The sequence below is a fragment of the Mytilus trossulus genome, chromosome 7 (genome assembly GCF_036588685.1).
Source record: "Mytilus trossulus isolate FHL-02 chromosome 7, PNRI_Mtr1.1.1.hap1, whole genome shotgun sequence".
Classification (NCBI taxonomy): domain Eukaryota; kingdom Metazoa; phylum Mollusca; class Bivalvia; order Mytilida; family Mytilidae; genus Mytilus; species Mytilus trossulus.
Genome location: NC_086379.1, coordinates 58,379,891 through 58,392,850, shown reverse-complemented (window position 1 = coordinate 58,392,850; position 12,960 = coordinate 58,379,891). Strand labels below are relative to the sequence as shown.

At 29.1% G+C, this 12,960-nt stretch overlaps 1 long non-coding RNA gene across 1 annotated transcript; it reads left to right on the top strand.

Annotated features, from left to right (window-relative positions):
* Window positions 1–2,430: 2,430 nt before the first annotated feature.
* Window positions 2,431–12,359, top strand: LOC134727173 (uncharacterized). Its single transcript, XR_010108727.1, has 3 exons — window positions 2,431–2,481; window positions 7,154–7,249; window positions 11,919–12,359. It is a non-coding gene; the product is annotated as an uncharacterized LOC134727173 (long non-coding RNA).
* Window positions 12,360–12,960: the final 601 nt, after the last annotated feature.

The following is a 12,960-nucleotide window of genomic DNA, read 5'->3' as shown; positions in this document are numbered from 1 at the left end:
TTTGTACTTCACACTTAACTTAGAATCTCAACACTTTTACATTTTAACAAAAGGGGTTTCTATAATTTGCATAAATTTACCTACTTGTGAACTATTTTAAAGATGTGTTTCCTATTTTTTGGTTTTATTTTTAGTGCAGTAATTAAAATAGTTTTCCTTTTCTGAAAACCGAAGAGCATTTATCGTTAATAAAAACAGGAAGTTTTCTGGAACATATTATTAAGTTATAAATCAGCAATCAAATTCCATGTTTGAAGCAGATGCATGCGTTTACCCTAATATACTGATTAAATATGTAATAAAACAAAAATAGAAACACATATATAGATGAACCTCAATTATAGACATATATAAAGTCGACCTCAGTTATAAAGGAGAGGCATTTTTACCCTATATTTTACAACAATCAGACAAATATGGATTGAAAATGTATTAAAACTACATACTGACATATATATACACGAACCTCAAAGACAATAAAATCACCCATGCAGATCACATTTTAAAATTACACAATATAAAACTGAAAAAAATTTATTATGTAAATTGTTGACAAGAGTGTTGTATCTATATTAGTTCTTACATCTAAATTACAACTGTAGAAATCAAATAAGTAGTAAATAGCCACTGGCTTTACATATGTAAAATTAATTATATACAAGATTAGAAGGTTGATATCAACATCCTTCAAAGGGACACCACCATGTTTATGATTCATCTGTTTCATCTCCTGGTACCAGTAAATGCTGGTGCAAAACATTTCCTGACCATAAAATAGGAACCTAATCTTGTACTTCATTACCTGCGACATATATGTCATTTATTTGACAGTGCTGACAGTTGAAAGTGTCAACAGAGCATTCCATGTCTCACATGAAATTTATAAGGTGTTTCACAACAAATTTAAATTTCAGTGCATCTTATATTTCCTCTATGTTAAACTTCCTGAAAGAAAAGTACATGTAGGAAGATTCATAAGTACTCACTGAATTTTCCATGTTTATTTCGTCACATTTGACCTTTTGAACTCAAAGTTTTACAAAAATAAGGAATTGTGGTATGATTGCCAATGTCAGAGACAACTTTCCATCGATGTTCAAATGAAGCAGACGTAAGCATTGTCTGTTTGTTGAGGTTCTATATACCAGTGTCACCATTTAGAGTCTAAAAACATCTAACTGTGGTATTAAGAATGGGGAAATCAACTTATTTTAAACTATAACTTCATCTAAAAGATTGTTTAATTTAAAAACGTATTTTAAAATCCTTGACGTCAGTATCATAGATCCAGGATATCTTGAAGACCTTTGCATGCCGATTTCATCATATTTTATATTAACATGACATTTATTAATTTGTAAATGTAAATAAAAAAAGAATATTCCCATGCAAAATATTAATAATATCAATGTTTTCATCTTGTCCAAAACAGATTGAATCGATCAAATATTAGTGTGTACAATTTAACTGTAATTTAATGTTCATATGACAATATTATTACATATATAACATTTGCTACATTTCTTCTCGGTTGGTCACACTTCTAATGAGCTTATCCATCACCCAGTCACGATTATTTCTGATACTTTACATATTTTTGTAAATCATCATAAAAAAACACATGAAATCAAATAATATGAGAAAAATTTTAATCAACTTGAGTTTTTTTTATTTCATACTGAGCGTTCCAGATGTAGGTTTTTATATTATTTTGATGAAAATGTTTTGTTAAATTGATATGAGTGCAGTACATGCAGGTCTTGTGCAGAAAACTTGTGTTAAGTAGAAAATGAAAATGAAAATAAAAAACAGTCATTGACCTTCTACACAAACCTATAAATCAACCTGTCAATTATTTATGTCGGCTTTGTTGAGTAGTAATTAAAAGTGTTCTCTCATTAATTAAATGGTTATAAACATAAAACATTTGGTCCTTGAATGAGTAAGAAAATCAAGTGTATTCTTTCTTCCTAGACAAAACTAGTTTAGGATTCTATTTTTTTAAGAGAAAAAAGAGAAAATAATTATAGGCATTCATAAATTAAAACAATAATGGATTTTTTACCACTGCACATCAAATATAAACATTTATGATCTATGAATAAGGGAAGATAATCTAAGAGTTATTTCCCTTAGTTTAAGCTTACAAAATAAATGATGAAAATCAGAGATAGAAAAAAGTTGATTTTGTTCTGTAGATTAGCAAATACTAAGTAATCAGTTTTCTCAGGTAACATGTAATTTCAGTTATGCAACAAAATATGTCTGAGTCTTGTACATTTAGAACATATACTAAGTTAATCAGTCATTTTGTCAACTAAGATATGTGTGTGAAATTCCTTAATCTAAGTCATCCTTATAACTTAGTCATTTAGATGAACATTTTAGCTATATAAGTTTTAACTGACATGCATTTTGGTAAAAAATTCAATTAAAGTAGTTTGTGAGTTTTTAAGAAATATGCCACACAAATAGATATTGGTGAGTACTTAATAGTATTTTAGCATGTTCTGTTAAGTAACTACTTCTCTTAAGTTAGTGCATACAAAGTAGTATTGCTTTTAAATGTCTTCTATAATTAATAATAATGTTAATATGTGTAACTAATGCATCTTTAAATAAATTTTACAAGTTTATATAAATTTAATGTGCAGTATTAATTAAAGTCAAATTTAAACATGGATTCTTAAGAAGAAAAAAAGTCAGCCCTCTGATAACAGACTGGGAAGAACATATAGTGGCACTTCCAGCCTAAAGTTCATTTAGCTCAAACTAATCACAAATCTTTTCAATTTTATAATTCACTATTTAAATAGATGGCCTTAATTGAGGGTAACAAACTATATCCACAGATTGTCCCTGTCAAATTAGATCAAATTTCACATTCATTAAAAATTATTTGAATTAAATTTCAAGTATTGAATGATTTTACCAATTTATTGATACTTTAGTTAAGTAAATATCTTATTTTTGAAGTGATTTGACAGTCAAGTTGTTTGGTTTGGTCTTAATTGTAATTCTTTGTGAAAAGTCAGGTGGGAGGGGAATTATGTCCGTAAGTCTTGTTTCATCTTTTATCTACTAGGCACGCCTACAAATATTAGAATTATTACATTTTGAATGTGATGTTTGAAATATTGGAGACATGATGTCTTTCTTCTTTAGAAATAATTTATAAAATTAGAGGAGAAACTAAAAGGTGTCTTTAGCTTCTTTTATGTCTGAATTTTGTATAATTATCTATATTACCCTAAAATGTTAAATATAAGATGCTTTACAAATTGCGTCAATAAAAAAGATCAGGTTAAGCTTAGTGCATATCAGCTGAAAATTTTGACACAAGTCTTCAGAGCATTGGATCTTCCTGTCGCCAAACCCTTGAAACTGTAATAAAATTATAATTAATTTCTGACATAGAAATGCAAAAAAAAGATTTAATTTATGTTCATTACACAAATAAGTAATTAAATTTACATTATGAAATATATTTTATGTAAATGTTGTTTTATGAGTTAGGTTACTTTGGAAGTATTTATTAGATAAGGTTGGAATGACATGAAATCATCTAGTAATTGGCATGATAAAAAAAACTATCTCAAGTTTACGACTGAAAAACAACTTTTTTGAGTATGATTGAGATATTAGAAAGTGGTCCTGTACTGATTTATCTCTTTCTAGAATTATTTTTTTACCTTATGTAAAAAAAACAAGATTAAATCAACAGTGACTAAGGTATCGTGTAATTTTAGTTGTAAATCTCCAAAAATATACCTTGAAGACTTGTAGAACATGTGTAGGGGTTGTCAGTGAGTATCAAAGACAACATAGCTGCATTTTTATGCAAATATTTTTTTAAATATATCGCCTCAATGTTAAATTTGTTAATTTCTTTATATGATTTGATAGTTTTGTCTCGTTTACATGCACCAAATAGGTTTCAGAAAACTAAAACGACAGTTTAAGATTTTTTTCTAATATAAACAACTGTGTACATGCCCTGTGGGTGTGTTTATGGCATGCTGTTTTAGTGTTGCTGTGTTAATGGTGTATATATGAGTTAATTTTATTTTCACTTTTTATGAAATAAAACAGAGGTTTAGTTGGTTTGTATAGGATTCATTCATTGATTAACCATATAATGTAGATTCAACCTGAACATGCATGAAATATTTTCCACTGGACAATAAGAAATCAACAATCAATAATTACTTTTGACAGTACCAGCAGACCTTTTATATAAGCTTAAATGCTGTACAGTGCATAATTTTATATAACCATTTGCAATCGGGAGTAAAAAATTGTAAGTCAAATTCCAATTTTAAAATTTTAACAACTTTGCACCAAGAAAACGTATATAAAAAATTACAATGCTTTAGGCATCAATATAATGATATTAGAAAGGTTGAATATTGTTAAAATCTTTTTGTTCTGGTTTTCTAAAGATTTCTCCATGTTTGTTTGGACTTCACACCATGATTGTCCCTAGTCACATAAGAGGAGAGAAATTGAAATAAAATCTTGTTCAAATAATTATTGAAATTTTTAAGGTATTTCCGTTGAAAACTCAAATTGAGACTAAGCTAACAAGACAAGATACTAATATTTAAAAATTCCCATTAAAAAGACAACAATACCTGATAATATTGAAAATACTTAAGTATAATACAATACTTTGGCAAATTGTAATGCCATGTATTTTATATTTCTGACAGAATTTGGAACAAAGGAACAGGATGCAGAGATGATTAAAGTTATGATATTAAATTATCAAAACTCCATTTAGAACCTCTATTAACCAAGTGAAATCACTTATTTCTACATTTTTCTATTTAAATGTTTTCTCAATTCACAAGTAAACATTAATTTTTGTATTTTACAATAACATTTACTATCAATTCTGTACCTGTGCAACATAAAAACAGCTGACACTTGCGATTATTTGGCACCGCTCACCTAAGTAATTTGTCATTGAGTTATTGTGCAATCGTACCTTACAGGTTTTCATTCATTGAAGGATTAAATCGTTCTCCCGTTTGACAACTATCATTGAGATTCCATATTGTTTTGGGTATTATATGGTATTAAAAAGATGAATGAATAGGTTAGCCTGATGGTTACCTGTTGTGTTTAATCTGCCATAGACATTTAGAGTAAAATTTTATGACGGATAAAGAGATAACCTAAAATCTATTTGTAAGTGTCCTCATTCAATTTTCATTGATAGTTCAATGTTAAAAGTAATATATGATATTTTGGCTCAATTTAAACTCGTATTTATAGGGATCTTTTGGTAACATATATTTTGACTGCCTTTTAAAGCATTGAATGTTGTAAGGGTTAACATTGCTACAGTTTATGATGTGCAACAGATATGCCAAATAACACGTTTTACCCTTACTTATTTCAATGAAGCCAGTTTATTTTTAAGGTATAGGTAAGGCTGCATTTTGGGTAAATTTTTCCTTTGTCTATATGCAGGTCAGGGTAAACCAGGGAATAGGTTTTAGGGATAGACATTGATTAGTGACTCTTTTTCCTATTTGGCCTTTGAAGAAAAAGAAGACCTAAGTAATTTAGTAGATATGCATGCGATGTATTAAAAAAAATAAACTTGATGCATTTCTTTTGGCTGAACTTTATTTTTTCCAGTTGTATGGCCTTCTATAAAGTGTACTTTTGTCAACCTAAAAGATGATACTTACAAAGTTCTAGAATTTACAAATATTGTGTGAGAAAGTTACAGCAATGAAGAATAGAATCATAATGCATAACCACAAAAACTTCCTAGCAGGGGTTGTTACAAATAACTGATGTTTATAAACAGTGAAAATGCAAAATTTGACAAAGTCTGCCAAAACCACAGAAACTGACCAAGATGAAACTTGCATGCCTTAAATCAAGTTAAATGATGCTTTTGAAAAGGTACCCTGGAACACCTAGAATAAAGTCTATATGATACGTATAAACTTGTAAACTTTAATGTCGACTTAACCATAATGTTAGTGTATTGAGTTACAACAATGGAAGTGAAGATCGCATGTGTAAGGTCGATCAACATTTTATAAACGGTTAACTCAAAAATTTGACAGTAGTCGTAACAATAGGCCTGGCATCGGTTGGACCAATATTGTTTTCATTAATAACGGGATAAGAATTCTGTTTAATTAATGTCAGCCATTACGATGATGCTGTTTTTCTATCGATATGTAATGTATACTAGCGTCTTAGGATTGTAAAGTTTAAAGTTTTTTTTAAAGAAATGTCTCGTTGTACTCCCTGACTTAGTCGTAATGAGAATTTAAATGTAAATTAAATTGATCAGTAATTCTTCAATAGGTGCAAAGTATCATAGTATTTAATGAGAAATAACAGTTGAAAACAGTGTTGATATTGATAAGAGTGGTGAAGTAATACGGGTGGGTACCAGATTATAACGGAGATAAACCAGTAGATTTTTTTTTATCTTATTGATACAATGATCACCCTTACATGATTTAATATTGTAAATTTAATTATGTAATAAAATATTATTAAAATGGAAAAAGAAAACGGGATGTAACTGCAGAATGCACATGACACCTCTACAACCTTGTAAGACATGAACAAGGGACATAATTCCTTCAAAATAAGTAAAATGCAAGATTTATCTGCAACCCATCAAGGTATTATGTAAAACATGCCAAAATTAAGGTATAAAGTATATAAGCAAGATAAATAAGAAAATTTTCTCTGAATGCTGTCATATAAAAAAGAAGATGTGGTATGAGTGCCAATGAGACAACTGTCCACAAAACCAAAATGACACAGATATTCACAACTATAGGTCACTGTAAGGTCTTCAAAAATGAGCAAAGCCCATACTGCATAGACAGCTATAAAGTCCCCACCATGACAATGTAAAACAATTCATTGTAGATAATACATTAAAGGTTAAAAAAAGAAAATCTACCAATTATTAAGGTACAAGTTGTTACATTCAGATAAATCTTTAAAAATGAGGAGGAGAATGCTGCAAGGGGAAGAACAGAATTTAGAAGACCGTTTTATTTTATACAAATGCATAAATGCAAATATCTTTATTTTTGTTCTTTGTGGTTAAGACATATATTTTCTGTATAACTTTTTCTAGACAGTTTTTTTCTTTCTATTTTAGGTTGTGAATAACCTTGGAAGAGAAAGAGAGAAAAGACCACCAATTGAGAAAATCTACTAAAATCTAGGTTGACCATTTGACAGCAAATATTATAATGTACGTAAAGGGTGTATATATAATTATTAATTTCAATTTTATAAAAAAATAAAAATGTAAAACTTATTTACCAAGACTAACAATTGTTCAGTTCATTAACTTCATTTTTATGAATGAGTTACTGCATTGAGAAGAAAAGTGTAATATTCCCATTAAAGATTCAATCAGTATAATTAAGATTTAATTTCATTTACATTTTTCTTATAACCACAGGTGTTCATATTAAAAGGGTAGCAATTTTTCAGTTAGTTAAATTGTAAGGGTTGAACAATTATGAAGAAAATTCAATAAAGTAATGGCCATCCCCTAACCAGTTATTAGGCATGGTGACCATTCTGATGAACCATGGTGAAAAAAAATTGTAAAAAAATGAAATGATGTGTGTGAATACCACACGTTTATAGTGATTTAAAGTTTTACGAGTATTATTTTTATAACCACAATTGATGTCACAGACTGTTTAGGGGGCCTTTAATAGAGCATGGGGTATACCTACTGGATCTAAGTAGGAATTAAAAGCTCACATAGGGTCCAGATGATGTCAACACAGTATAGACTATTTAGGGGGCCTTTAATAGAGCATAGGGTATCCCTACTGGATCTAAGTAGGAATTAAAACTTCACATAGGGTCCAGTTGATGTCAGAACAGTATAGACTATTAAGGGGGCTTTTAATAGAGCATGGAGGGTATATTAACAGGAATCAAGTAGGAATGAAAAGCTCACATATGGTTCAGTTGAAAGATATTTTTATACTTCTGTGGATTCATCATTATTAGTTGGATACCAATATTCATGGGTCTTCTTGGTTCAGGTTAACCATGAACTCAAATGTTCAGGAATAACAATTTTTCGATAGGCTTTGTATGCAGCGAAAGACCGAAATATGAAATTTAATATCCACCAAAAGTTTATAAAAAGTAAAAAGCCTTAGTTTAAGCTGTAATAAGTGCAACTAAAAATGCACACCATTTAAGTAAAACTATGCAAAATTGAAAATTCTGATATTAGGCATCACTTCTGATATTAAACATAATTTATTTGAGGAATTTGTGTATAAGAGAGACTATATGATCAAGCCCAGATGGTGTCACTGTACCTATTGACATATGGGTCCTCCAATATGGGTACTCAGTCGTATCATAGGTCCATTTAGTCAAATCAGTGGGTCTCAATAGGTGGGTAACAGGGTGTTAAAACCCTAATCAACCGTAAGAATACTGCATTAATCATTTGTTCATAAATTTGTCAATTCTAATGTTTGTAACAGGTTTGTGTGGGACATGATCTTGTTCATCTGCCTTATCGATCAACTGAACTTTCTACATGTTTTTTTGTTTCACATTTTATGGGGGTTTTGTTACAATATTTTGACAAAATCAAAAGGCAAATTTTTGTTTTGGTAAAATGATATACTGACAAGATCTGACTTCTGTCAAATTTATTCGATAAAAGTATCGACATCTTTAAACTTTAAAATTTTGATGGGGAAAACAAAAGGAGAAAGTTTACTTTCCCATGGGTAAATTATAATCAAGATTTACATATTTATATAATCTAAAATCATTAGTTTTAACATTTGCTTCCCAACTATATCTAAATGAACAGGTCAACAAAAATTTGGAATATTTTCCAGTGCATTAAGATTGGTAATAAACAAAATTTGACATCTCAGAATTTATAGAGAGACTTTAATGTCAACAATGCATTGAATAGAAATCTTGATAAGAAATTTTATTTACTCCTTTGAACGTAAATATAGTGAGTAAATAAATACACACAAAATTTAATTTGTTTTCTGAATTGAAATAACTCATAATAATTTGAAATTTATTAATTTTGTTGTATAAATTTGTTTTACAATTGATATGAAGATATATTAGCAATTTAAATTCATACTGTTAGTTTGACAGAATCAATTATCAAATTAGAAATAATGATATTTTATTAAATTGTTCAGAAAAAAATAGCTAAGTTTATGACCATGTTTGTCATATCAAAGGTGATATAAGTGATAGATCTCTCTTTAAGATGTACTGAATCAACTGTTTAGCTTGTTTATTAATGTATATGATCACAAAACCATAGCCAATTTTCTTCTATTGTAACTTTGTAATTTAATTATATTTTTTTGAAATACTCTTGTGACCATATTACTGACCATTTTATAATTATTTTTTTTATTTTTTTTTTATTTATACATATTGGCAGAACTGTTGTAAACATTTTATAATTGTTATACTGTTGATCCTAATTAATATGAAAATAAGAGTAAAAGTAGATAATGAAAAGTTGGAAAATTTGAAATTGTTAGAAGAGAAATTATTTTGACAAATTGATGTCCTATTTTGATATGCATTGGAAAAAAGATATACATTTTAGGTGGGAAATATATAAAATGTTGATACATGTAAATTTTGATTGATCTACACTTGTAAATACATGTACTTGACCATAAACAGGCCAAGGGCATAATACTCATGACTGAGAACAGGCCACGGTCATAGTACTCATGACCGACTTTTAAAAGAACTGCTTTTAATCACTTTAAGGAAGTCTTACCGAAATGACTGATAAAATCTGTTTATAATTTAAAAGAAAATACTTATATTTTGAAAATAAGTATTCTTACAAGATAAGGGCTTTGTCTAGGGGTCACAAAAGACAGAAGGAAACTGCATCTCCAGATAAATCTCCTCTTCACTTTCACAATGATCATATTATAATATTATGACATCTGAAGAGTACTTATTGTTTTAACCAATAATAATTTAACCTTAGATTTTTCCTTCCACATTTGAGAAATTATTTCTTGTTATTGTTTTTATAATACTTGGACTTTGAATTCTAAGTTAAATGTAATGTTTCTTTTATGCACGAGGGGCCTCGGTGGCCCAGTGGTCTAAGTAGTTACTACTATAATCACTAGCCATTTAACAGGAATAAAAATTGACCGACACGAAATAGCCTAAATGCGGTGTTTCAAAACGGTGTCAAAAAATCAAAAATCAAAGTCTTTTATGCATGGAAACAAAAAGAAAACTTTTTTTTTAATATTTTTTAAGTTTACAATTGTCTAACTTCAAAAGTGTGTAGGCAAACAGAAAGGGTTAAATTTCCGAGGGACTTCGAAAAAGTACTTCTACTCTTTATATTTTTTTCTCCCGTACTAATTGACCAGGGTATTAATTCAATAAGTATCTATTACAATTATAAAATCATGTAATTTTACACTGAGAAAGTTAACAGAACAAAAGATGACAAAGTTTGGGTGGATGTTAGTAAAACTAGTAATCCACTTTTCCCAGTATCTGATACTGATCCTTAGTATTGTTTTCTCAGATATTATTAGCTTATCAGTGAAACATCGAAAATACAGGTGTACTTTTTATAAAAAATATTGACAGGTCTAAATAAAGAAAAAAGACCTCTGTGGTTTACACAGGAGGAAAAGGCTGATAAGAAAAATTTGTAAATCTCTTATTTTACAGGTCACTTATTCACAATTACTAAGTGGGAAATAGTTGAAGCTGACAAAATGTTTGAATGGTGGTTAACTTTTTGAAAACATGTTTATCTTGATTTTTATCCCATCATGGAAATGTAACGGCTCATTGGCTGAGATTTTGGATTCTCATTCTTCAGCCTATTGTTGTATCAGATATTTGGGTTTTCTATTCTGCAGTCCCTTTAACGATATGGGCAGTGTTCAATACGTTGTAACCATATCTTCATCTTATGATTTAACTTATTTGATGAACTCTAGAGATATTAAAAGTCTGGTTACGTACGGTACAGTCAACTTTTGATTTTTAAGTTCATACTTTACGGTGCTGGTCACTTTCAGTATTGCCTAGTATGTGTCATATACATCAAGTTAAATCACGTCTGGGAAAAACAATATAGTTAATATGTATTAATATCGCACATTTTCATCTAGTGATTATGGAAAATACAGATGAGGATGAAGTTACAATCGTAGCGTAATCCAACCTCCGATTTCTTTTAGAATGAAAATCAGCTAAATGTACTAGATTTTTATCAGGACTATAAGTCTGATGGTCACCTTTGATTTAAATATTTTCAAGTACTTTCCAATAAATGTCAAGTAATTTCTTGCATTAGGTCCAAAAAGTTGTGAAATCAAATCTGAGGTTATATTTTAATCAATTGATTTGTAATCTATAAAGTACTCTTGGCCCATTGATGCAAATCACAATACATGTTTAATCGTAATCAAATCTTGCAATACACGGAAAGAAAAAGTAACGGGGTGGTAAATAATACAAGTCTTAGTCAACACCTGCTTTGGTAATGAGATGTTATAACGTATTTAAATTTAGCCTAAAACAATAACAAAAAATTATTTTATAGTATTGATACTCATTCATCAAGTCCTGCATCTGGGTCAAAGTTTTATGGTTAAAAATTTAATAAAAAAAGTTAAAGACAATTTTTTCAAGGTCTCATATCTATACAGCCTTAATATTTTTTTCGTTCAATGTCAGCAGAGGTTTTTCGACTTTGTTGAGGTTCTAATGTCCATGTTAAATGTTAGATTTGTCAAATGTTGGAAACGAATTTGATAAAAAAAAATGTCACACATCTATGTTACTTTCATATTTTATAATAGCAAATGTGTATATTTTTTTATATTTTGTAATTTCAGGTTGCAAATAGAGGAAAAAATGAAAGAGAGAATGTTCCATTGAGGTTGAAGATGCATGGTTGCTTTACTGGATGTCTCTGGCAGAAAAATCAGAAATTTGTTTTTGTTGTTTCCTTGGTGGCCCTAAACAAAAACTGCATAGTTATTGTTTTAGTAAATAAATTAAGGAATAACTCCTTATTTGGAGAAATTAATCCCAAACTCCTAATCATGACATAAAGAAAATTTTATGTATTTAATTTTGAAGAGAAGTTCTGAAAAGATCCACAGCCGATTATTTTTTTTTCTCAAAAAACTCTTTGAATGATTACCATGGAAACAAACAGCAAAAAAACTGCTGCCTTATTTGCACTTTCATAAATATATACGCCTTCCTCTTTTAATGGGATCAGGTCAGCCCAATATTTAATCATAGACTCAATAGAATTTAGGTAGATTTTGTAATCCACACTTTACCAAGTGAAGCTGAAACATCAGATTCTGGTAATGTGCCAGTAAATAGTAAGTAAAACAATTTCAATCATTTAATCTAACTACTTACGTATATATCATTACTGAGTCATTGTAGCATTGCCTTATATGGATAATCATGTGAAATACAGTTAATGAATGATTAACTCTTTAAAATTGTATAACTTTATAAAAAAATGAAGAAATGAAAAAAAAGCAGAAAGAGCATTGTGTCTGGTAGGGCAAATGACATTAAGTTTGACTTCTTCAGTGCATTACGCTTTTATATGAATGGGATTGCAAACTAGGTGAACATGCAATGAGAATTAATGATTGTTCCCCAAACATGTAGTTTTATAATCAAAACATGCTGTTTCCATAAGGTTTGTGTAGACATGGATACAGTTTGTATTTCATAGAAGTTATTTCCCTTTGCAAACGAACAATAAAACTGGAAATAATATTTTAAAGTTTGAAATGAACTGTTATAGAGACATGAAATTAGTCTACTATACGCTGTATCCTATGAAGAAGTGTTTTGAAGATGCAAAATTCATTAAGGGGAATATTTATTTTTAAATTTTATTTCTAA